The sequence below is a fragment of the Pinus tabuliformis genome, chromosome 6 (genome assembly GCF_031772625.1).
Source record: "Pinus tabuliformis cultivar Carrire ecotype Pingquan chromosome 6, CPIR1, whole genome shotgun sequence".
Taxonomy (NCBI): domain Eukaryota; kingdom Viridiplantae; phylum Streptophyta; class Pinopsida; order Pinales; family Pinaceae; genus Pinus; species Pinus tabuliformis.
The window spans coordinates 869,640,594-869,659,473 of record NC_142292.1 but is presented as its reverse complement, the minus strand read 5'-3'; positions in this window follow the sequence as shown (position 1 = coordinate 869,659,473).

Genomic DNA, 18,880 nt, shown 5'->3' with positions numbered 1-18,880 from the left:
TTGATGCCACAGCATGGCCTTCTCTTCAGAGACCACTAGATTTTCTGCTCCACTTTTAGGAACCATAGAACTATTGCACCCATCAATAATAATTCTACCTTGTACCTTGTACAGAGTTCCAATCCGAACTCCCCGCATCAATACCAGTGCTCCCCAAACCATCTTGCAGGTATCCTTCTCGAACACTGTTTTTACATCTGCATCATCCAGCTTGCTTACAGAAATCGGATTTCTGGCCAATGCAAGAATATGTAGAACACCCAGAAGTGTTCTAACCCTTCCACCTTACAACTTCAACTTTACTTTTCCGTGACCAATGATTCTATCCTTCCTGTCATCCCCCAAGAAGACATCACCACTGTCATATTTCTCATACTCGCAGAACCACTCTCTATGGGGAGTGAAGTGAAAGGATGCAACTGAGTCAATCAACCATGCCTCATGATCTACATGTGTACTTGAAGAAGCCAAGTACACATCCCCACCTTCATCTGAGGTGGTTTTCACCTCTGCAGAAGGAGCCTCATCAAATCCCTTTCCTTTGTCAAGAACTTTAGATTTACAATCCCTTTTAAAGTGGCCTTCCTTTCTACATTTCCAGCACACCACCTTTACAGGTTTTCCTGGATATTTAGATCTCCCTCTAGATTTAGATCTCCCACTCGATGACTTATTTTTGTTTCTGTTATGGGACTGTCCTCGTACAGACAAGGCATCACCATTCTATCTCTCCATATTTTTCTGTCTCATCTCCTCCGTTAGCGAGGCTAAGACTATTTCATCAAATTGCAAGGTAGTTGCATTGCTACCTATTGCAATAACCAGACTATCCCACGAATTTGGTAGAGAACACAACAAACTGATGCACTTGTCTTCATCTGAAATTTTAATATCAACAGATGCTAACTAACTTACCACAATATTAAATGCGTTCAGATGCTCTGTCACTGAGTCTCCATCTTTCATCCTCAGGTTATACAGCTTTTTCCATAGGAACAATTTATTCACTAGAGACTTAGATTGGTACAAAGTCCCTAACTTGTCCCACAAAGTCTTTGCTGTAGCTTCCCCTGATACATTCAACAATACTGAATCTGAGACACACAACCGTATTGTGCTCTTTGCCTTCCGATCCAACTTCTTCCATTATTCATCGGACACCCCGTTAGTTTAGTACCCGGATCTACGGCGATTCACTGATCTTTATCCACCAACAAATCCTCCATCTTGAGTTTCCACAACTCAAAACTCTGACCATTAAATTTTTTGATCTCTATCTTTCCACTACTCGCCATCTTCTTTCACCACCAGAATCGATCTCGCAGATCTCCCACTGAACAAGATCTACCACAAGCCCGAGCAAAACCCCTCAGCAACAAAGGCATCCCCTTGAAGCCAAATCTGCTCTGATACCAAATGTAGGTTTTAACCCCATACAGAAATTACTTGCATACGAATTCTAAAACACAGAAAAATAAACAATGCGAGAGCATAACACATAAAGCACATATACACAGAGATTTTCCCACTGGATCCCAAAACCGGGACTACCAGCTTGATTTTTCATTATGTTCCTTTCAATGTTATAATACATATTTATACATGCCGAAGCATCCAATACCATGGACCGAAAACCATCGCATCTAATACCATGGACCAAAAAACCTTCTGTTTTTCCCGCTTCTGTTTTTAATGTTTTAAGCAAAGGTCTAAAATTTGCCTTGGCCCCTAAAAAGATCCCTGTTGATGACATTATTTGTGACATAGAATATGGAATTTGGGGCTTACCTGATAGTATTAAGAATACTATTAGGTAGGATTGTGCTGTTATTCTTAGGAAGGCTAAGCCTCCTAGGAGCAACCTTAGCAGAGATGAATTTGAAGCCCTAAAATCCTTAAATCAGAACAAAGATATTGTTGTTCTGAAGGCTGACAAGGGGGGGGCTTCTGTCATTCTTAACAAGGAAGACTACCGCAATAAAATGTTAGATCATCTTCACAATAGTGGTAGTTATAAGAAGCTTCCCAAAAACCCGTTGAAGAGGATCTCCAAGATTGTGGCCCTTGCTATTAAATCCTGTGACTCAGTGAGTTCCCTGCACCATAAACTCATTGAGAGCAATCCTATCACGCCTAGAATCTATGGGCTCCCTAAAATCCATAAGGAAGGAGCTCCCCTTAGGCCTATCGTCAACACCATTGGAGGTCCTACCTATCTTCTTGCTAAGTTTCTTTCCTTGAAGCTTAAGCCCTTAGTTGGTCGTACAGAATCCTTCGTGAAAGACTCAGCCTCCTTTATTGAAGAGCTCAAGGACATCAAACTGGACCCTGGAGACATTCTGGTCAGTTTTGATGTTGTTTCCCTCTACACTTGCATCCCTATAAATGAGGCAATGGATGTGATCAACCGTCTTACTGATCCTGATATCGCTCGGTTAGTTGAGATCTGCCTCACCTCAACCTTTTTCAGTTTTGAAGGAGAGTTCTTTGAGCAAACTTGTGGGGTTTCCATGGGCTCACCCCTATCCCCTGTGGTTGCTAATCTGTTTATGGAGGATTTTGAATCTAAGGCTCTGAACTCAGCCCGTCTCCTTCCCAAACTTTGGAAAAGGTATGTAGATGACACTAATGTCATCTGGTCTCACGGCCAAAAGGAGTTAGATCTCTTCTTCGATCATCTCAATAGTCAATCCTCAGCTATTAAGTTCACTATGGAACAAGAGGTTAATGGTTGCCTCCCGTTCCTTGATATTCTTATCTCTAAGAATGAGGATGGTTCCCTATCCCACCGAGTGTTTCGCAAGAAAACTCATACGGAGCAGTATCTTCATGCTAGTTCCCACCATTTCCCGGACCAGAAGTTGGGGGTTCTCAACACCCTTGCAACTCGTGCCTTAAGGATCTCTGATGATAAGAGCTTCGAGGAGGAGAAAGCCCACCTCCTTAATGTCTTTGTTGAAAACGGTTATAGTAGACACTTGGGACAAAAGGCTTTCCTCAAAGCAGCTAAGAATTCGTTAACCAAAAGAGGGCCTAAAGAGTGGATTCCTAGTGTCCATCTTCTGTATGTTCAGGGGACCACGAATAAGATTGCGAGGGTTCTTAAGAAGCATAATGTCCCCGCATCTTTTAGACCTCTCAACACCATTCGTAAATCCCTCAGATCTGTAAAGGATCCCATCGACCCTAAGGACATGAAAGGGGTTTATATTATTCCTTGTTCGTGTGGGACCCCCTATATTGGTGAGACTGGTTGCTCCATTAATCAAAGGATTAGTGAGCACGCAGCTGACCTCAAGCATATGAGAACTAAGTCTTCCGCTTTAGCAGAGCATGTGGAGAAAACTAATCATCATGTCTACATCGAGGAGGCTAGTGTGATTGCTAGAGTGTCGCAATTCCATCACCAGAAATTTAGGGAAGCCCTGGAGATTGAAAAAAGACCGAACAATCTCAATAGAGAGGATGGCTGGAAGATCAGTAGTTGTTGGATCCTAGCCCTCTCCTCCTAGTTGTTTTCTTTCTTTTCCTCCCTTATTTCATCGATTAATTAATTTTTAATATGGTAATTTATTTTTATTTTTTTGAAAACTCTTTAACTATTAATTTAAACTTAATTTATCTAAGAAAATTAATTTTAAATCTATTTTAATTATTAATTTAAACTATTATTTAATTTTAATATGTTAATTTATTATTATTATTTATTTATATTTTATATTTTATTCTTATTTTTATTTTTCTTATTTTTATTTATTTTTATTTTTATTTTAACCAATTTAAACTTAATTTACATAAAGTTAATTTTAAAATACTATTTTTACCATTAAATAGACCTTGAAGTAATTTTTATATTTCCAGCCCTAGGGTTCTCTAATTTTTTACTAACTAATATTTTTATCTAACAATTTAAAATTGATTTTATTCTTATTAGTTAATATATTTGAAATTATTTATTTATGTTATTATTATTATTATTACTTATTCTATTATATATTTCAAACAATTTTAAATTAATTTAAATTTATTAATATATTAATATATTTGAAATTAATGTATTTTATGATTTACTTATTATAATTTATTAATTTATTCTATATTAATAACTGAATTTTCTAAAAAAAAATTAATAAAATAAATAAATAAATACACCTTATCAAACTAGCCCTTATCATGGTCAAACTAGCCATTATAACTAACTAATATTTTTATTTAACAGTTCAAAATTAATATATTTGAAATTATTTATTTATTTATTTTTAATAATTTACTTATTATAATATTTTAATTTTACTTATTCTAGTACACATTTCTAACAAATTTAAATTAATGTAAGTTTATTAATATATTTAAAATTAATTTTTTTTGTAATTAATTCATTTTATGATTTACTTATTATATATTAATTTATTCTATAACTAAAATTTCTGTTATATAAATAAAATAAATAAATAATATAAATTAATACCCCGTATCATGGTCAAACTAGCCGTTATCAGGCCAAATCGAGCTGTTGTCTTTTTAGCTGTTACCTTATCAAAAAATCTGAGTCATTGGATATTCTGCCCGGTCTATTTAAAGTGCATAGGCCAGATCTGCTCATTCAACTTGTCTTGACGATGAACCACACTGGTTGGTTCGAAACGCGTCGACAAAAATTTCTCCATGTGATTTTCGCCAAAGAATTCTTCAAAAATTTGATATGGATCACAGAAGTCTCAATTCAAAAAACCTTCATGTCCAAAAAACATGTGCGAAAATCATGTACAAAACCATAGGTGGGTCCGCCCAACCTAACATAGGGTCCAAAACCAAAATTTTCTGGGGCGCTGCCCTGAACCCCATAAAGTGGGGTTACGGGTGCCCCTCAAACCCCCTGTTAACTGTGGAAAGAATATAACACAACCAACAAAAACCTCTAAACCAAAAATTGTACCATTCAGTGACATTTTGAAGATCTACTGTCATATTACAAAGTTCTAAACAGATAGCAACAAGGATCACCCTTCTTTCTCAATCAATCAATCAACTAGACTCAATCTCCTTATACAATCAATTTTACTTTTATATCTAATCAAGACATCATTGACAAACAACAATAAAACAACAACACTGATAAGATAGATCAGTCATTAAGCAAAGCATCAAAAACCCATAACATGCATAATTTCTTTTGATCTAACACTTCATAAGATATTCATTACTTGTGCACTTATCCCTTTTATCTTCTCCTCCTTATATAGTTTTATCCTTTCTCAATACCTCGTAATAAAACAACACTTAGAACCTATGGTATTATTAAACGGGATCAAGTAGTCATTACTCTGCTCAATATTGTGGGCTAATACCATGATAGTGAACCTTGGTATTCTTTCACCTTAATTTCCTTAATTTTTCATCCCATATGCGCTTTTCTTCTTGTGAAAGTGCGTGTATATGTATATGATCTTTTTGTACAGTGAACTTGTGTGTATACGCTCTTTTTGTACAGTGAACCCGCGTATACATCTTAACATACCTGAAATCGTCCTTTTTCTTCAACTTCTTGATTTTGATATGTAGTCCTTTATTCCAACATCCTATTCTTTTATACCATTGCCATGTTACCTCTGAATTGACCTGTTATAATGTGATTTGTCATCATACATCACTTTTGAACTGATTTCTCTAAACTGCCCTGCATTTTGTCACATCTATAAACACAAATGCCATGCATTCTATCACATATTGTTTATACTTTTATCAATTAGTTCATTCACCAAATATCAAGGACAACACATACCATCAATCTCCCTGTATCAAACCCTTTAGCATTATTCTCTTCCATCATTATGTCACCTCTAACCTATAGATTCATCCCTGTTCCATCATTTTGTCACCTCTGATCTATCCTGTAGATTCATCTAGTTGCCATCAAGTACAACATATGCATCATAATGCCAAAAATCTCCCCCTTTGGACTTGATGGCAACTACTTTGGTGTTTGGTCACTACAACCTATAAATAACACCAAGTTGTTATAAACATCAAGTTACTCTCCAAACACCAAGCTACTCTCCCCCTTTGACATCAAGGGAAAAGGGCCAACTAAAAAATGTTAAATGAAGACTCCCATATCTGAATTGATGAATATGAACAATGATCATGCTCCTCCTAGGCACATGCTGAATTATCTGATCAAACTCCCCCTTAGTACATGCTGAGATGAACTATACCATCCATGCTCCCCCTGAGAATATACAAAGTCTGCAAAAATATTTTGAAATAATAATATGACTTTATAACTAAACTATGTGAGTATGACCTTCCTATCACCAATGACTCATACATACATCAATCACCCAACCAAGTGGGGATACACCAAATTTGACTCATCCACCCAACCAAGTGGGTTTAAAAATTTGACATGATCTTAAAAGTCCATACATGACTGAATATGACAATTATTACATCATAGGTCTTTACATGACCTTTACATAAAATGATATACATGACATTTATAAAAAATACCAAAGATCTAAACAAGACCATGATAGTTATCAGCAACTATCATACACCATAAAGGATCTGCACCATAAGCATCCAAGCCAACAACCTGTATATGTCCAATATCCTTTTACAAGATAAGCCAATGTACCTTTAATATCATCAACCTGTGATAAAGTATGTTGCATATGGATATCTTCTCATCCTCTTGATCTCATCAAGATCAACTTGCTCTGTTTCCTTAGTAGAAAGAGCCTTATCATAACCTTCCATGAATCAACTAAGCATATGTCATATCTCCAAGCAGTAACACAAAATCATTCACATCATATCATATGTATGTGAAAATACCATAGTCATCATTTATGACCATAATATCATCATTGTCATAACAAGAACTGCATGATCCCTCAATATATCAACCATGTATCTTCACTAGGGATTTTTCAATATCCATATCTGATAAGCATCAACCATGATAATCAAACCTATCATCATAAAGTAAGAAGTCAACATCACTATGTGACTAAGTAAGCCATGTCTCCAAATAACCATGTCTTCAAATAGATATGTCTTCATGAAACCTGCAATAACACCATTTTCTTGGCCAACCAACATTATTTACCAATGTGTAATTTAAGTAATCATCCATGTATCAGCATAATATGTATCCATCATAGAGATAGCAATATGTATCTAGAAAACCATGAGCTCATAGTCATTTGTGAAACTTTCTTGATACTATCAAGAGCAACAATCCTCAACCAATATACCATGTGAGAGCCAATAACTATGGGAATCCTCATCCATAACTGCACCATATGAAGTTTATGAATCTTTGAAGGCATGATGACAACAACATAAAAGAAATGACACTTATCAAATAATGAAGTTGTGTACTCAAGCTTTTTTCTTCTCCTTGTCCTTATGAAGATCACCATGTAAGCAACATACCATATGTACTATATGCATCATCAAAAGAGTCATCCACAATCATCCATAAATATGATCTGAATAACAACTATGTGGCTTAAGCAATATGTGAGATTTCATCATAGGTAACTCATGATTGCATCATAGCATGTTGTATTATTTAAACACTTCAACAACATAAGCATCCTTGTTATGTACCAAAGACTTCTAAACATAATGCCAACAATGCATTATTAGAAACATAGCATATTCTCCCCCTGAACACGTCCCAACTCTTCACTGTCAGATCTGATCATTGCATATATCATTAAGAATCATCAAGGCATCATCATCAACTAGTTATACATCAAGTCATCAACAACTTATGAGGGTCAAAATCACTTCTAAGTAACATCCATAGACTGTAGTCATCAATCATCTATACAGAAAAGATAATTGATAATGGTTTGAACCATATCAGACCCTTTTTCTCTGAGTTTGTCCTGCCACATCTTCATCTAACTTGCGTATATACACGACTTGTATTCATGATAACTGCGTATGAGAATTAGAATCCTAAAATTTCATGCTTTCAATTCCTCCCAAGTTTGTTCTGTTTGTATACTGAGTTATTGCACATTTTTCTGACTATAATTCCTTCTTCTTCCATACCTTAGAGTGTGATGATGTTTGCTCCTTTTGGTATGTTGGCCGAAATTTGCTCCTGCATTCTTTTTCTATATGCCCAAACTGGTTACAAGCATAACATCATATATGTTTCATATTCCTTCTAAAGCAATCAATGGCTTTGTGACCAAACATATTGCAAGAAAAACAATATCCCTTAAAGTACCTAGATGCTGATGATCTTTCTATGTGATGGTTATTAGCTTGAACCATTCTTCTTCTGCATCTTGCTGAAGCATGTCCAAAATTATGACATATAAAACATTCAACATTATTCATCGAAGGAAAGAATCTATTAACACTTCCATGGTTAGGAGTAAATGATTTTCTTTGAAGAATTTATTTCCTTGGTTGTTGATGGGGTTGACCTCTTATCTCCTTGTTGAGCATTTTAGATTTTGCATTAGATTTCCTTTCTTAAGTTTGTGAGCTAGATTCACCTTTACCAGTTTCATGAAAACCAAGACCAAATTTGATGGCAGGAGACCTTTGACTACTAAGAATATCATCCAAAATCTTAATACTATCTTGAAATTATAAAAGTTTATCCTTTTCTTCTAGTTTACCTTTTAGGATATTTACCTCTACCTGATATTGCTCTTCCTTTTCAAGATACTGCTTCTTCATGATTTCTTCATATTTTCTTCCTTCTTCCACTTGTTTTTTTAATTTGAGAATCTCATTTTCTTGTTCTTCATCTTCTTGAGGTAGTTCTTCATTCTGCTTATTTGAATTTTCAAGATCTTCTTTTAGAGAGACTATCTCATCTTCAAGACTTTTATAGTAACTGGATATTTCTATAAGTTTCTTGATTGTTGTATCCTTCTCATTTACTTCATTTCTCAATGATGTCACTTAATCCTGCAGCCTTTGACATTGATCTTCCTTTTCCTTGTATTGCTTCCTTACTTTGTTTCCTTCCTCCAACTGAGCTTTTAACCTGGTAACTTCTTCTTTGTAGGCACATTCCCTTTTATCAATTAGATCTTTTTGATCTCTAATTGTGTCTGTGATATTTTTAAATTCCGCCTCTATTCGATTTCTTTCTCTTTCACCCATAACAGCACATTCAATTGTTTCACTGTCACATTCATTATCTTCAAATGAAAAGAGAAATGTATCACCAGAGGACAACAAATTTGTACCTGATAATTCTTTTTGTTGTTCATCTTCATTCTGAGGTGATTCTGTATCTAAAGAGTTGCTTCCACATGATATCCAATCATCTCTCCTGTTTTTACTGTTCCTTTGAGATGTCTTCTTCTTATGAGGTTTTTTCTTCTTTTTCTTCTTTCCCATTGTCTGTACGGATCTCCTTCAAGTGATCAAGCTTCTGCCAAAGGACCTGCTCTGATACCAATTGTTGGGAATAATACTGGGGGGGGGGGTTGAATCAGTATTTACAAATCAATAACTTTTTCCATTTCATAATCAGATTTATATATGCTACTTCAGTGAAGGGAACTCGCGTGTGCACACAACTGTTCTTAAGGAAACCAACGTATATCCAATGAACCTATGATTCAATTAATTCATCATATGTTGATATTTAATCAATGCATTAGTACTTTATTAAACATTAAATAGTAATCATGTGCAACTGTAATAACAAAATAAACCATCACACATAATAAACACACATGAACACCAAGACTTAAGGTGGAAACCCCATGCGGGAGAAAAACCACCTGCTGTTGTTGTCTCTGTCTTCTTTTAATATAAAGAATAATCTATTTATAATCTTGTACTGGTGCAGACTCATACCAGTATGCAGGCACCCACCTACAGAAGACTACAACCTTCTCTTGTTCTCTAGCGTCTACTAGAAGGGAGCTACAACCCCCTAGCTCTTGTACTAGCCGATATGATTACTAGTACGTAGGCGCTGACCTATAGAAGGCTACAACCTTCTCTCTTCCTCCAAGTACCACATTTCATAAATTTTCAAGCTGGATACTCCTAGTACACAATAGCACAATATCTAGGCCACATTTCGTCAAATTTTCATATTGGACCCATCAGTAACATTGAAGCTCAAAATCGATCAACACTATAATACATCCATCAAATACATCTGCATCAACCAATCATTGAAACTCAATCATCAATCTCTGATATAACTGAAATCCAATCATCAATCTATGAATCAACCATAACTGAATCAATCAATCACTAAAACCTCTGACATACTGAATCAACAAGCATTTCTTTTGCATACGCTACTTGGAAATGCCAAACCAGTGTGTATACGCGCCTTCACCAAGGCAAACCAGCGTATATATATGCAATTACTTACTTATAACTTCGCAACCATTCCAGACTTCAAACATACCTAGATCATGACATATAAAGGATAAAACATTTGTTAGCATTCATATCTAGCCTATCCATTATCAGATCACATAATGATAAGTCATTATGATCCTGATCCATTATTAGATCTCATCCATCATGTTAGAGTCGGTCTGGTCAGTCCTTTGTCAGAGATCAAAACTCTTTATGCATTTCATTTTTAGGTGTCCCGCTCCATTCACTCAGCTGCATTCCGCTAGGGGCATGCCATAATCTGATGGAGAAAGGTCATGCTAGTCATTTCCCCTCATGTCTGGCTCCTGTTGGCTTCGGTCTTTTGTCAATGATCACCAAAGTCCATGATAGTCAAGGTCTGGTCCTTTAATGGACAAAAGTCATTTTTGATCATTAGGTCTAGGGATTTATCAGTTTGGTCTTTAAATATGTCCAGTAAAGCCATGCAGGCCAGAGAGAGACCCTTACAAAATAATGATTTACAGAGTTTCATCGTCATATTGATAAACTTCGACTGTTCTTCAAAACTCTGTTTTGAAGAAAAGTCAAACAGTGTCATTGGTGATAAAATTTTCAAAGAGATCGACAGTTGATTTCTCCAGGCGCAGTCATGGTTTCCGTGGCCAAATTCCCTGTCATGCAATCCCCGCAAAGAGTGTCAAAAATTTCATCATTTGAGCCAAAATTTCAAAGGAAAAGTGAAAATCAGTGTTGATTTAAGTCAGTGAAAAAGTGGCAAAACATGACATTAGAAAAATGGGTTTTTGAAAAAGAAAAATTTAAATCATGACCTCCAAGTCTTTATACACAAGTTTACATCAAAAATCAAAGTCATTGTGCAATCAAAGGCATAGGGAAAACATTGCAAAGTCGTGGAGTGTGCATCGTGCGTTTTGGAGCAAAGTTGGAGGCGGTTTCAGCGCGTGGCGCATAGAGACTGGGGTGCGGCGCACACACAAGGCATGGCGCACACAGATCCCGCCCGCAGTGCAATTTCCTAACTGGCGCGACGCACACCTAGGGCGTGACGCACTGGGTTTTGTGCGCTGTGCACACAGACAAAGGGCCAGAAACTTGCCAAAACTCCCTCAAATATTTTGTGGATGCCCATCAGCTCGAGAGGTAGGCTCTATAACATCAATGGTTCCTCAAATTATGTAAATAATATAGTGGTGTATGCCTATGATTTAAATGCAACAAAACTCATAAAGAAACCACAAGAAAACACAAAGGGCCATTTTTGCTAGGGTTGTGTAATTGTGTTGTTGATGCCAAGGTCCTATTTTCCCTTCCTTACCATTTTTCCTTATTCCCCCATGCCATTTTTCCTATTATCACTACCCTAAAACACTACCAAACCCTATTCCCTTCCCCCTCCTCCTATTGGTCAATACAAACCCCAAACCCTACCTTATAAAAACCCCAAACCCTACCTTGTCAAACCCCCTACATATCCCTAAACAAACTCCCCCCCATAACCCCTATTCCCATCACATTACTCCCTTCCTAATACTCCCTTTGTTTCATTGTTCCCCTTGGTGGCAGATATCACAAACAACACCCAGCTTCACCATCATCAAAGGGTAGCCTAAGTACAGTATATAAACAGCAGTCATGGCATCTGAGGGTTCATCAGAGTATGAGGTGGAAACTCACAGCGATACAACTTTAGGAGAACAGGCTCCCAGGAGACATCACAGGAGTGGCAAACATGTTAGGGATGAGCCAAACACCCTCACTGAATTGCAGGCATGCCCTCTTGTTATGTCATGTTTCCAACACCTAGCATGTTTTGAATTTTGTCAAAGGGTGGCAAATGTTAGAGTTCATCATGAGTTGGCCCGTCTTTTTGTGCTTCATCTACATGGAGGTCAGTCTATCTTGGCCGGGGTCACCTTCACATTGACACCCGAAACTATCTCAGTGGCAACAGGCATACCAAATGTTGGAGAATAGTGGCATAAGAAGAAGAAGGTGGATAGGCAATACTATGAGCCTTACATTAAGGCCAGTTGTTTGAGGCATCTCACAAGAGTCTTCCCATTCAGATATTTGAAAGATGAGTATGCTCCGCTCATGAAATTGATCATGAAGTACTTCAGTTGTGAGGGGAGATTCTCTCGCCTATATGCCTATCACATCAGGTTGCTCATGCACTTTACCAGGGTGCGAATGATGAACCTCCCATTTTTCATTTGTAGGAAAATAGAGAGGATGAACAATTTCATGCAGCATAAGACCCCTCAGCAGCATCTTAACAATGTTTATCACTTTTCTCTTATTCGGATTTTGGTGGATCATCAGTTGGGATTGCAGGGCATTACTTGGGAGGACTTCATCTCCTGTGACTTATTTAGCACTCCACGGGTAGTATCAGAGGCAGAGCATGAGATAGGTGGTCCTTCTCATCAGTATGAGCACCATGAGGTTGCTACTATGCCAGTATTCATCACCTATCAGAGAGGCAGTAGAAATTTGTTTGCAGCGGCAAAGCGAGTGTTATCTCCACCCGGGGTGGAAGGGGCCTCGCTTCCTACATCGACGACACAGGAACAAGACAGAGGTAAGGAGCCAATGCATGATGAGGGGCCTTCAGGTGAGCCATCAGGTGAACAAGAGACAGAATTCGTTCTCCTTCATGATGATGAGACAGATACAGAACCGACAAATGCAGAGCTTAGAGAGATCATCCAAGAGTAGCAATCAGTGATTGAGGCCTTATCCCTTGACTTGGAGAGGGCTAAGTGGAACATGAAATACCTGGAGCAGAGGAACAAATAGCTGGAGGATCAGCGGGCGATCATGGAGCTACAAAACATTCGTGAGCATCGCCAAGCTACACAAAGAAGAAGAGTTGAGCTCACGTCATTGGAGCAAGAGATCAATGAGGATCGGGAGGCCAATCTAGAGAGAGTTAACATGCACTTGGAGAGGCTGCTAGACAAGGCCGACAAGGACCATGCCTTACTGAGACACATGGCTTTCCATTACAGGGCATGAAACATGAGTGCAAGGGCCCGGATAAAGAGCTTGAAGGCAAAATTGAGCAAAGAAACAAAAGAAGCAAAAGAGGAAAAATAGAAAGATTAGCTTTGAATCTTGACTGAAGCTTCCTTGGCACAACATAGCACTTCATAGAGGACCTCCAGCCCAAATTTCAAGAAATTTGGGGAAATTTTGGTCACATGACAAATTTTTGGGCAAAACACAGGTTTTTTCTCCCACTGGCGTGGCGCTAAAAATTGGGAGCTCCAAATGAAGAATGGTTTGCATTTTTGGATTCAGCATGAAAAATCACGACTACTGGTGCTTGGACAAGAAATTTGGGCCAAATCTGAGTCTCCAGGAGGTCAAAAACACCCAAAAAATGACCTCTCTGCCCCTATTTTGACACACAGGAAGAAGTCTTGGGAGAATGAAGATTTGGAGGGGCAAATGAGCACCAAATTTAGAAATTCCACTTGGGTTAGAAAGTAGACAGGACAGGCTTTCCAACAAGCACACTTGGGCACATTTTGGACTCCTACAAGTGCCTCAAAATAGGCTCCAAAGTGGCACGGCGCACACAGAAAAGGGCGCGACACATATAGGAAAAAAGCCCAATTTTACCTCCGTTTCGCGAAATTTTGATTCGCAACTTCTCCAAGTGGGCCCGCTCATCTACATTTCAGTTTTTTGGCACCTAAGGCGGCATTTAAAGTGTTTTCTCTCCAGATTGGCTTCTATCCAAGTGGCGAAGGAAGGCAAACGGTCACCCAAGCCATTTGTCATGTTTGTAACGATGCACCTATAGCTGATGGCTGGCTATTCACCTCCATTTGTAATGATTCAAGTAACTCCCCAACCCTTGGGCATTCTATCTCTTCATAGCACATTCTATATATTGTATGCAAGCTATTTGCAAAGGGTTGGTTGGCTGGTAACTTCTGGGAGACTGTGGGAAAGAAATTATGTTTCTTCACTGTATATTTTTGACAGAGAATTAATGAAAGGTAGCGGCTCCATTTCATGAGATTCATGTGGTTGTGAGTGTAGTAAATGTGTTTGTTATGTTTCATATGTATTTTGTAATGTTCATAGTTCAATTCATGTTCATTTCCAGTGAAATTTTCTGAGTTAGATAAGGTAGAATTCAATTTTATTGCTCTACCTGTGGGAAAATTTCATGTTCAGTGTTCTTCTTCTGTTGAATAGGATTCATGAACGTTTGCCCTTTTCACTCTCCTAAGCAATCTCTCCATTCCGCGTTATTTCGAACTAAATTGCTACACTTTCCACCTGTCTTGCCTCATGAAGTAATCTGTGCCTTTGTATTAAATTCTCTATTCATTGTTGTCTGTTGGTCCCATACCATCCCAGAAACTCATTCATTCATAAAAAATTGTTTCTTGTATCCATATTCACTTACTAGCCTAAGATAAATATTCCACTGTTAGTCATCTCAGACCATTTCCATTTACTTATTCACTGAGCGAGACTTAGAGAGAGCCCTCTCCTGTTCTGGTAGGGCTAGCTACCAGACTGAGCGTGGTTTGTGGTTACCTTGAATTTTGCCTTCCTTTAGCCTAAGGCAGATTTAGGTGCTAACACATCATCAAAAAATCAGGTGCTTACTTAGTTCAAATCAAGCAAAGCATCAGAAACCCATAACATGCATAATTTATTTTGATCTAACACTTCATAAGATGTTCATTACTTGTGCACTTAGCCATTTTATCTTCTCCTCCTTATATAGTTTTAGCCTTTCTCAATACCTCGAACCAAAACAACACTTAGAACCCATGGTATTCTTAGATGGGATCAAATAACCGTTACTCTACTCAATATTGTGGGCTAATACCATGGTATTGACCCTTGGTATTATTTCACCTAAATTTCCTTAATTTTTCATCCCATATGCGCTTTTCTTCTTGTGAAAGTGCGTGCATATGTATACGCTCTTTTTGTACAATGAACTGATGTGTATACACTCTTTTTGTACAATGAATCCGCATATACAACTTAATATACCTGAAAACATCCTTTTTCTTCAACTTCTTGATTATGATCTGTAATCCTTTATTCCAACATCCTATTATTTTGTACCATTGCCCTGTTACCTTTGAATTGACCTGTTATAATGTGATTTGTCATCATACATCACTTCTAAACTGATTTCTCTAAACTGCCCTTCATTTTGTCACATCTATAAACACAACTTCCATGCATTCTTCCACATCCTGTTTATACTTTTATCAATTATTTCATTCATCAAATATCAAGGACAACACATACTAACAATCTCCATGTATCAAACCTTTGACCATTATTCTATTCGATTATTCTGTCACCTCTGACCTGTAGATTCATCCCTGTTCCATCATTCTGTCAGATTTGATCTATCTTGTAGATTCATCTAGTTTCCATCAAGCACAACACAAAACAACCATGATGAAGGAAATCAACATCTAAAGGACCAAGAATATTTGACTAGGAAATCCCTCGGAAAGATATGAAGACTCTGATGAAAGTCTGAAAAGGATGGAGACCCTTAACAATGGATATCTTTGGGAGATTTGTCAACAAGTATGCAGGATGTTTATGCCTACAAAAATATGTCATGATGAATAGCCATCTCTAAAGGTAGAATTTGGTTTAATGTTATGTTTTTATTTCTTGAATAAAATTTGGATGAGTTCATGTAGGGCTACTAGCACAAGAGTTGTAGGTATAAGTACAACTAGAAGTCATGTGGTGGATGGAAATTCCTGAAAGAAAAATGATGAGGAAGAAGTAGCCATATGACAAAGGTTCCAGATATGTATCAAGAAGGCCAATTTCCATGAAGAAAGGAATGGCATGACAAACCAAGAAGGAAATTGATGGATGGATAATGCCCTACAAGGAAGAAGCTCGATTGAATTTCATGACATCAAGGAAATAAATTGATCAAGTAACTGAAGGACCCACAAAGAAGAAGTTGTTGATGAAAAACGAGAGTCTCTAGTTAAGAGGGAGCTCTGACAAGTCCTTAAGTGAGAGGGAGCTTGGGCAAGTTTCTGGTCAGAGGGGACTTGGGTACATTCCTTTACTGGAATGGGCATATATTCCCTAGTTGAGAGGGAGAGGTAGACACAACATTCTTGTATTCACTTTGGAAGAAAGAATGGAGGATTGGGTAATCATCTGGCATCCAATTCTCTTTGAGGATGTGTAGGGAATCCAAGATAAGAGTAGGCAAGAGGAATGATATTCTTTGAGGGCTGGGAACCCAAGATAAGAATAGTCTTAGAAGGTCATACTTAGTGAACACCTAGGTGGGTATGTACCTTGAGAGACAATGATGAAGGTGTCTATAGGCATTGGTATCACCAACATTGTGCTCTGATCTGACGAGAGATAGAGTTTTCTGTCAAGGCCTTGTTGTGGAAACAATGTTGGTTATTATGATGATATACAGATGGGTTACCAATCCGATTCTTCTTATGAGAAATTATTCAGATTGAGAATGACCAAGTACCATTATGAATACCTCCCTAGTTAAGAGGGAAAAGAAAAGAAATATTATTTTTTTTAAATTATAAAATGAGTTTCTTGCTCATTACATAGGTCTAGCACATGTTGAAGTGTTATAGGAAAGTCAAAGAGTCAAGGAGCTCTTCTTGAGCATATATGTATTGTATATGAGTCAACCTAGAGTCTAGATCAACCCTCCAAGATAAGCACAATCCTCTTGAAGAATGCAACAAGAAAAATGATGTAAAACATAGTCATGTCAGCCTACAAATGAATTAAATAAGCTAAAGAAGTCATGTTGGCTTGCAAATAGAGACACATTGGTTCACTCTGACATGTCAACTAATTATGGAGGACAAACAACTATAAATACCCCGATGGGGTCATCACAGGAAACACAAAAGCTCAGACTTCTCTACAACTTCAAGTTAGGAAATAGGTACATAATTTCATATGGGTATAGGATCTCAGACATCTCTGTTATCTCAGTGATAATGACAGTAAGTAACTACATGTTCTCCTCCTTGGCACAAATCTCAGTGCAAGGTAATTACAGTTTTCATAAGTCACAGTGTCCTCCTCGTTACTGATCTCGATTTAGGATGAAATCACAGTCATAGCTTTGGTAATGAAGGTGAAATCAGATCCCACTATAGCACATACATTCTCGGCATTCTAAACATTCACAATATCGACATGATGGTGACTTCAGAGTTATACATTCTCGACATTCTAGACACAGTCAAGATCTCAGTGAGGCAACAATAATGGTATCATTCTTAATGAATACAAGGTCATGATCAAGTCCTCAGTGTAGCTCACATCGAAGTAGAAAGACCTCATTAACATGATGATGAATTGGAAAATGATGCAACTAAGGACCTCTGTGGTACTATGACGATGATCTCGGTGAAGCAGTAATGATGATGATGATACCAACAATAAGAAGAGGATTGGTGTCTTGGTCTTGGAGTGGCCTAGTATGTCAAGGGTCATGGTCTTGGTATTCATCAATTGGAATCTCTATAAGAAGAATTTTGTGCGGGTTTTCCTCTCAAAGGGTGAAAGGTTTTGGCCCTGATAGAAAGCCAACATCTTGTGTTCTTGTCTCTCTGTTTTGGTAGCTATTTGATGAACTAAAGAAGACACACAATAATAATAATAATAAGTAAAGATTGGAATAAGAAGAAAAAGTTGAAAACACCTCACAAATAGCTATCATGACTAGAAGAATCTCATTAACTCTAATTGCCCTAGATTCTTCAACATAAGTTCCCATCATATGGGATTTTATGTTTCCCATTATGAATCAGTCATGTTTATTAAGGATGGGAAATGATTGCTAAATGTTGAAGACCAAATGAAAAGAAGAGGAAATCAACATAAGACAAAATCTAATGAAATCATACATTTATAATTTTGATTCAATATCTCTAGTATTTCCATATGCAAAAATCATTAGATGGTTGATAGAGAATACAAATGTAAACATCAAACATATTCTAAATGAGCAGAGAAAATGTATTGGTTCTTTTGCATCCATAAACTTGGAAGCATATTATAAACTATCAAAATCAAAATATACTTTACTAATGAATGTGTGAAATATTTCATTTACACCCATGATTGTTATGATATCCTCATTGGATGGTATCAAGAAGAGAGGATGTCTTAAGATAGAGATACTAAATGGTATATAGATATAAAATTTAGGTCAAGTTGTGTGTGGGTCACCTAGTTAATAAGGGGAATCTTCAACCATGTAAAATTTTCTTGTATGGCAATGATTTATGAAATCACTAATCATAATAATTTTTTCAACTAGACAACCTTTTTTTCTAACTCTTTGGAAAAATTTACTGGGAAATCCTAGATTGTTTCACTCCTTTGTGATTGTTTCCTTTTCCCCTTCTATGAATTGATTTTTTTTAACTATTCCCAAGGATATCTCCAAAAGCTATTGAAGTGCTTAGGAAGATTGGAGATTAATACA